The following is an 8,854-nucleotide window of genomic DNA, read 5'->3' on the forward strand; positions in this document are numbered from 1 at the left end:
CAGAGATATTCTTTTATAAGCTCTGGTTCCTCAGGAGGAGTGCTTGAATGTCCCAGGCTTTGGTAAATCAGGGAGTTGCATGTTCTCCACCACAGAAGAGGTGGTTAAAGGAGTGATCCTGGGCATGATTAGGTTTGGTGAGGCTGCAAGTCTTTGTGATGCCATGGCAGGGCTCAGAGGTCATTTTCCCAGCCACTAGGGAATTCCACTGGGCTGGGAGGGTCAAGGAATGCTTTCTAAACAGGAAGGCTATTCATGAGAAAGGGGCCAATATTCTCTGACTTGCTCTTGGGAGTGAGCTTCACCCATTTTGTATTACCCCTGCCCTTTGTGTCTGATTCGAAGTGGGGCCTTTAACGTGTCACCCCAGAGGGGTGGAATTAGGAGCCATTGTCTTCCCCACTGGAGGACCCACTCTAGTCCAGCAGTGTAGCTTTTAGCCTCAGCAAGGTTCAAGCACTGTTTTTCCAGTGATAGGAAAAGCTACTAGTAGGAGGGGCATGGCAGGCTTTCCAAACCAAAAAGGTTATTCATAAGGAAGGGGCAACAATTCCCCAAGACGTTATTAGGAGTGCGCTCTTCACCTTTTTGTTACCTTTGGCCTCTGATGTCCAGATGCAAGTGTGTAACTAAACACGCCACACTTAGTTACTGTGGAACCACTAGCTAGGATATTCCCTGCTGGAGAACCCACACTAATCTGAAATGATGGCTTTCCTGTGAGGAAGATGAACACTCACCCATATAGCCACATCTCTCATCAATTCTACCTATATGGGCTCCCTCCTTTCTAGATTCTAGTTTCCAAATCCCTCCCTCATGCTTCCTAGCAACACATGTGAGTTCTGGGCACACAAGATCTGGCCTGTATGTCAATCTTAGTAGTGTACTTCTCTGCAATGTGCCAGTGGGAAGGTAGCTCCAAGATTGGGCATTCTGAGCCCACGTAGGTCCTCAAGGGGAAAAGCCTGGGCCCCACCCTCTGGGGAAACCTCAGACAGGAGGGTATGCCAGCTGACAAGAGGCAACCACTCACCTTTACACCCTAGCTTCTACGGCTCCTAATTTCCTCTCTGGTTCATGGATCCCTCTTCTACATATTAAATGATTATTTATTGCAAACCTTCTATTTGTCAAGCATTGTACTCTATGCTGGGGCTAAGAAGTTAAAAAGTGACACAAATCCAGGCTGTGCCTGTGACTCAAAGGAGTGGGGCGCTGGCCCCATATGCCAGAGGTGGCGAGTTCAAACCCAGTCCCGGCCAAAAACTGCAAGAAAATGACACAAATCCCTCCCTTCATGGAACTGACCTTGTAGAGAAGGAAGGCACATGACAAAGGGAATAAACAAATGAAATATGATAATTTAAATGTTAATATATTCTGCAGATAAAAATAAATCAGCAGAAAGCACAGGTTATACTGAAATGAGGGTTGTAAATTTATTTATTTGTTTTTTAATATTTAGTGAAATCATAGCTGTGTACATTAGTGCAATCAAGGGGCACAATGTGCTGATTTCATATACAATCTGAAGGGTTGTAAATTTAAATAAAGTGGTACTGACACCCTCACCAAGAGGAGATTGTGATTGTGATCAAATAACACAATCATGAAAAAAGTGAAAGCAATGTGCTACATTTTAATGTATTTAGCTCTGTACTCTTGAGCACCTTAGGCTTTTGAGCTGCAGTTTCCTCAATTACAATTGGTGGATAACTCAGCTGCCTGGCTGAGTTACTTTTAGTATTAAATATATTAAATAAGAGGATGTTAGTATAGTACCTGTCATATAGTAGGTGATTAATAAATGGTAGATTTATCAAGAATAAATCACCTTCAGTATTAGTCAACTGAGTCAATTGTTTTCTAAAATGAATTCAAGTCAGTTATTATTCTCTTTTTTTTTTTTTTTTTTTTTTTTTTTTTTGCAGTTTTTGGCCAGGGCTGGGTTTGAACCTGCCACCTCTGGCATATGGGGCCAGCGCCCTACTCCTTTGAGCCTTAGGTGCCGCCCTTATTATTCTCTTTTTTGTCTTTTTCACTTAGCTAAATTTTTGGTTAACTTTCTTTCTTGTCTCCTGAGTTTTAGGCTTTCAAGTTTTTAAGAAGCATTACCGATGTTACTTCCAATAATCATTTACTAGGTAATGGGATTTAATGAGTGGATTAGACTTGTCAGCCAGCTGCTTTAATCTCATTGTTTCCTATGGAACAATAGTAAAAAAAAAAAAAGTCAATAGAAAGCTTAAAAACAGAGATTCCACAAAATAAAGAGTCTGAAACACAAACGTGGCTTCAAAGTGATCGAAACATGACCTAGCTATAAGTATATGTTTGCAAAATTAATTTACAATAATAATAAACACATAGATGTTTGTTCTAAATGCCATACATATTTTTCACAGTGCCAAAAGGAAAAATAATGAAACAAACTAGTCAAAAACAATTATGACTGAATATGAATCAAATATAAATATTTTCCAGTCTTAAAAAAATTGATATATTTAATCATAATAATGCAGTCGTGTTCAAGGGGACAAATATTCAATTTAGGGAACCAGATCTTCCTTGGAGAAGTCTCACAGTGATTTATATGTGAGAATTCCCCTGAAGTTTTTCAAAATTTTAACTGTAACTAAATACTTATCATTTGTTTTAATTATTCACATGCCCTGAACTATCACATTTCTTCTCATTCAGAAAACATGAAGGTAGAAGTAAACGTTTTCAGTGAATGGGGAGTGTGGATTGTCAAAGGACAATGATGTTTCTAGATTTATATAATGGCAGGTACAGGAGACCATAAGGAATAGTGGGAAGAGTATGTGCTCTAAAGCTAGGTGTGTAGATTCATGGCTATGATAATGTAGGGTATTTGGTCTCCAAACTCCAAATAGTGATTCATGGCTGGATCACTTTTGTAATGCTTGATTCCCAAGCATAGATGTATCCATCACCCAAATAGGATGCATTATACCCATTAGCTGCAGTCTCTAGTCCTTGGGGCATGGACCAGTACCAGTCTGTGGCCTGATAGGAATTGGGTTGCATAGCAAGAGGTGAGCAGCAGACTAGCGAGCAAACATTTAACTGTATTTAAAGGTGCTCTCCATCACTTGCATCACTGCCTGATATCCATCTCCTATCAGATCAGCAGTGGCATTAGATTCTCATAAGACAGCAAACTCTACTGTAAACTGTCCAAGTGAAGGATCTAGGTTGCATGCTCCTTATGAGAATCTAATGCCTGATGTTCTGAGTTGGGGCTGAGGAAGTGATGCTAGTGCTTGGGAGTGACTGCAAATCCAGATGATCATTAGCAGGGAGGTTCGACCATACAGAGACAATAATACATCAATTGTTTGCAGACTCATATGAAAACCATATCAGTAAGTGACAAGTGACATTTAAGCTACATCTGGTTTCAGATGTAGCAGCAAGTGGGCATCTTACATCTTACTTCAATTGTAAAGCTGCATCTGGTGTCAGGCCTTATAGTAGCAAGTGAGTTGATGTACTTCTGTTGTACAGCTATGTCTGATGGCAGGCTTTCAGTCAGAATCTGATACTTATTTTAGTCCATGCATGGCCTGGCCATTATTTTATTTACCATTTCCATCTGCAGCTTTTACACACTGCATACTTGTTTCAGTCACAGCTTTGGTCAGCTTATAAGCTAACATTTTCAGAAATGAGTATAAAGCAAATGTCACTATACAGCTTCTGTAAAAAGGGGAGACACCAAATGATGAAGCAGCAGAAGACTCTAAGACTGCCAAGAAGGGAAACCGCATTAAAAAGAAAATGCCAAAAGTCCTACTTAAACTATGGATTCATGGCAACAGGTAATTCCCATTCTCCAAGCCTCCTTTGTGTATAGTGACCAGCGACCCAGTGAAGCCACGAAACCTCAAAACTGTTTTTCCACATGGAGACCAAACACTCAACATTAAAAGACAAGTCTTTGGATTTTTTTCAGTAGAAAAAAATATGAATATGAAGAATAGAAGCAATTATTGAAAGCTATCACTTCATCAAATGTGTCTGCACTGAAGGCATCATTCTTAGTGGCTAACTACTTTACCAAAGCTAAGAAGCCCTTTTACTATTGGTGAAGAGTTGATCCTGCCTGCTACTAAGAACATTTTCTGTGAACCTTTAAGAGGTAGCATGTATTCCTCCTTTGGCTAGCACCATAACTAGATGAAGTGATGAAATAGCAGAGGATGTTGAGGCATCATTAATAGAAAGGATTAGTGAGTCACCATGGTACATAATGCAGACTGTTGAGTCCACTGATGTTGACAAAAGGCAACAGTGCTTGTTTTGTGCAGTGTATTGTTTAGGAGGATGTTCAGGCAGTTATGTGCCCTTTTGTTACCAACCAACACGATGGCTGCATATCTATTCAAGTCTTTGGATCACAATCTATCAGAAAAGCTGAATTGGTCATTTTTTGTCAGTATATACATGGACAGAGTAGCTGCCATGACTGGATGGCTTTCTGGTTTTACTACTCAAATCAAGTAAGTTGCTTCTGAATGTGAATCTACACACTGTTTCATTCATAGAGAAATGTTTGTTAGCTGAAAAATGTCACCTGGACTAAACAACATTGTGCACCATGTAATTAAAATGATCAGTCAAGGGTGGAGCAAGATGGTAGATTAGAAGAATCTCTTTGCTGGCCTCTCCCAGTATAGCAGGGGAAAAAGAGAGAACCCAACCATATGTAGCATGAGGAACCTAGCTGGAGTCGTCACCCTGGAAGCATAGCCAGGTGCTGGTAAACCGCAGGAGAAAGCAGGAGGTCTGAAGCTGCAGTGCACTGATTAAGTAGGTGAATGCCTGGGAGTGGGCAGGGACTGGTTGGACCCTCATAGAGGTCTGGGTTGGGGGGAGCCATTTCACAATTTTTGGATTTTAGGAGAAGATACACATTGAATGGAAAGCTTGGAAGAGTGGGAAGACTCCAGCAGTGTACAGAAACCTAGTTTGAATACTGGGTGGAGTGGATTTAACCATTGGCTTGTCTGCTTTGGGGGCTTCCATTGGGGGAAGGTTGTGACTATTAGCTGGGCTGCCATTGTGGAAAGGACTGTCTGGAGGGGCCAAAAGCACAGCTGTCTCTGACACATTTGCTGAGATTGGGCTTCCATTCTTTCAGCTAGCTGAGTAGCTCCTGTACCCCCAAGGAATTGTTGTCAGGGGGCACTGTGAGACTTGCTTCCTCAGGATTCTGGAGAATTTTAAGACCCCAAGTTGGTGGGGGCTGAATGCTGAGGAAACAATCAGGCGCTCACTGAGGGCAACTGAATTAGGAAGACAAGACCTGTTCTCCTTGAAACTAGAGTTTATCTGGCATGTGTTCTACATCCCCTAACACCACAGTGCCACCTGGTGTCCCAGATATATATGTATATATCCCTAGTATACTTGCTCCTGTCCTAAATAGATAGATAAATAGATAGAGATATAGACATAGATATAGATATGGATATATAGATACCGTTTGTTTGTGGTGTTTTTAGTAATTTTTTCTTGTCTTTGTTACTGAGATTGGGGTTGGTTTGGGCTATTTCAGCTTTTCTCTTTTTGTTTGTCTTGCTTTTGCTAAATTGTTTGGTTGGTTCTATTCTTAACTTCCATTTTTACTTTTATCAAGAGCAAGGGCTCCTGTGTTTTTGGTTATGGTATTTCAGCCTCATGTATTCTCTCTCTCTCTATTTGACTTCTCTACTTCTTTCTTTCTTTTGATAGAGACTTTTCTACTTTACTCATCTTTCCCACATAAATCACTCATGCAACAACTAAGATATATCTACATTATCCCCTCTTTTCCCCCTTTTTTTCTCTTCCTTATGTTTCCTTTATTTAATACGACTGTTATTTTTAATTTTCCTAATATATTCTTTTGTTTTTCTTTTTTTCTCTTTTCTCTGAGTGCTGTGGTGTCATGGCATTGGTATGGCTAGGAAGTCACTGCAGTGGTCTGGATAAGGAAGTCAAGAGATCATGGTATAGGAAGTCCTTCTACCTTTGGCCTTTGGAAGACAGTACACTCAAGTCAACACTGCTGAATTTTTCTTTTTCTTATTTATTTTTTCTTTCTTTCTTGTTTTTGTTTTTTCTCCTTTCTTTCTTTTTCTATACTTGGCAGAGGTACAGTGTTGCTTTGCTCAGGCTGATATGGAGCTCCTGATTTTGCAGAACTGTCCAACCCAGCCTCACCAAATCCTTGAGCTACAAGTGTGGCCTTAGGACTATGCCAAACAATACCATTTTTCCTATCACTCTCAATCTGTCTCTCCATCCTCTTTTTCTCCTGTTCACAGAGACATTCTTTTCTTTCATCCCCCTTCCTTTTTATTTTCCTTCACTGTTATCTTTTCTTCTATATTCTTTTCCTCCTCTTTCTCCCTGCTCTTTACCCTTCTCTTCCTTTTGGCCTTATACAAGAGGCCACTTTAACACCTGAGCACTGAGATAAGGTTATTTAGAGTGAAAGAAACAATAAGAAAAAAAAAAAGTAGGGCAAGGAGATGAACAAGAAGAAAACACCTATGATGAGGAACGAAGGAAAATTCTGACAACATGAAAAGCCAAAACACAACAATTCCCACAAGGGAACATGAGGCAGGTACTGCACAGGAATCCATAGAATTCCTTAATAAAGAATTAATGGAATGGAGATAAAGGGAATTTAAAATATGAAGGATAAATTAAATCAAGGAAATTGGTGAGAAAGTGGAAAAACAATCAAAAATGGATAAAAGACTTGAAGAATATAGAAAGAATAAGGCAGGGCTTATGAAATGAAGGACTCAATCAGGAAATGAAAAGATGCAGCACAAAGCATCAATAACAGATTAGTCCATGGATAAGAAAGAATCTCATAGCTAGAGAATAGTGTTTCTGAGCTAAATCAGGTAGAAAAGAGATAGACAAGAAGAGGGAAAAATCAGTACAAATACTTAGAGAATTATGGGACTTCACAAAGAGTTCAAACATATGAATTATAGGAATACCTGAAGGAGAAGATTATTATCCCAAAGGAAGGAAGCCCCACTGGAGGATATCATAAATGGCAACTTCCCACATTTCACTAAAGATTCTGGCACACTCCTTTCAGAGGGATGTCAATCCGCAGGTCACATCGACTCAAACAGAGCTCCTCCAAGATACATTATCATGATCCTGTCTAATGTCAATACAAAAGAGAAAATTCTGCAAACAGCCAGGAGTAAGAGCTAATTGACCTACAGGGGCAGATCCATTAGGGTGACAACAGACTTATCAGCTGAAACTTTCCAAGCCAGAATAGAATGGTCACCTACCTTGAACCTTCTTAAACAAAACTATTTTCTTCCCATAATTCTGCGTCCTGATCAACTAAGCTTCAAAATTGTTGGAAAAATAAAATATTCTGCTGATATGCAAACACTGAGGAAATTTGCCACAACAAGACCAGCTCTACAGGAAATACTTAGACCTATTCGCAACACTGACCATCACAATGAATTGCCAGCAAAGTAAATACCAAAAACTAATGTAAAAACTTAGCTTTGACAGTGATACAATGGATAAAACTATGCAACAAATGTTCACAAAATAGGATGAATAGAACTCCATCGCACTTATAAATTCTCCCAATAAATGTTAATGGCTTGAGTTCCTCACTAAAGAGGAACAGCCTGGCTGATTGGGTAAAAGAAAGCACAAGTTATCAATATACTGTCTCCAGGAAATGCACCTGGCCTTGAAGGATAAATCATGACTCAGGATTAAGGGATGGAAAATACTATTGTAAGCAGTTATCAAAGCAAGCAATTATCAAAATACTATTGTAAGCATTATCAAAAGCCTTTTCTGCAATAATTGAAAGATAACCCCCTGTCAATTACAGCAACACCAAAAATAAATAACTGGTAATAACTGGGAATTGATCAAGTTAAAAAGCTTTTGCATAGCTAAGGGTAAAGCAAACAACGCAAATAGCCTTCAGAATGGGAGAAGATTTTTGCATGTTATGAATCTGACAGAAGCCTGATAACAAGAATCTCTAGAGAATACAAATTAAACAAAAAGGAAAGGGCAAACAACCCCCTCTATAAGTGGACAAAAGACTTGAACAGAAACTTCTCCAAGGATGACAGATGAATAGTGAAAAACACAGATGAATAGTGAAAAGGCTCATCATCTTTAATCATTAGAGAAAGGCAAATCAAAACCACTCTAAGATATCACCTAACCCAAGCAAGATTAGCCCACATCACAACTCACAAAACACCAGATGCTGGCATGGATGTGGCAAGAAGGGAACACTTTTACATTGCTGGTGGAATTGCAAACTAATACAGCTTTTTTTGGAGAGAAGTATGGAGAATCCTCAAAGATCTAAAAGTAGAACTTCCATTTGATCCTGAAATCCCATTACTGGGTATCTATGTAGAAGAACAAAAATAATTTTACGCCAAAGATATTTGTACCAGAATGTTTATTGTGGCTCAATTCATAATTTCCAAGTTGTGGAAGCAACCTAAATGCCCATCAATCCATGAATGGATCAACAAACTGTAATATATGTGTACCATGGAATACTATTCAGTCATTAAAAAAGATGGAGACTTTACATCTTTTACATCATTTACATTTACCTGGATGGTTTTGAAATACATTCTTCTTAGTAAACTATGGCAAGAATGGAAAAATAAATATTCAAAGTACTGCATACTAATATGAAACCAATCTACAAATACATTCTCATGAACAATAAAACACAGATATAGTGTAGTACAGGAATAGAGGGAAGATGGGGAGGAGGGTTGGACAGGAATATCAGCAGAATGAG

The sequence above is a fragment of the Nycticebus coucang genome, chromosome X (assembly GCF_027406575.1).
Source record: "Nycticebus coucang isolate mNycCou1 chromosome X, mNycCou1.pri, whole genome shotgun sequence".
NCBI classification, from domain to species: Eukaryota; Metazoa; Chordata; class Mammalia; order Primates; family Lorisidae; genus Nycticebus; species Nycticebus coucang.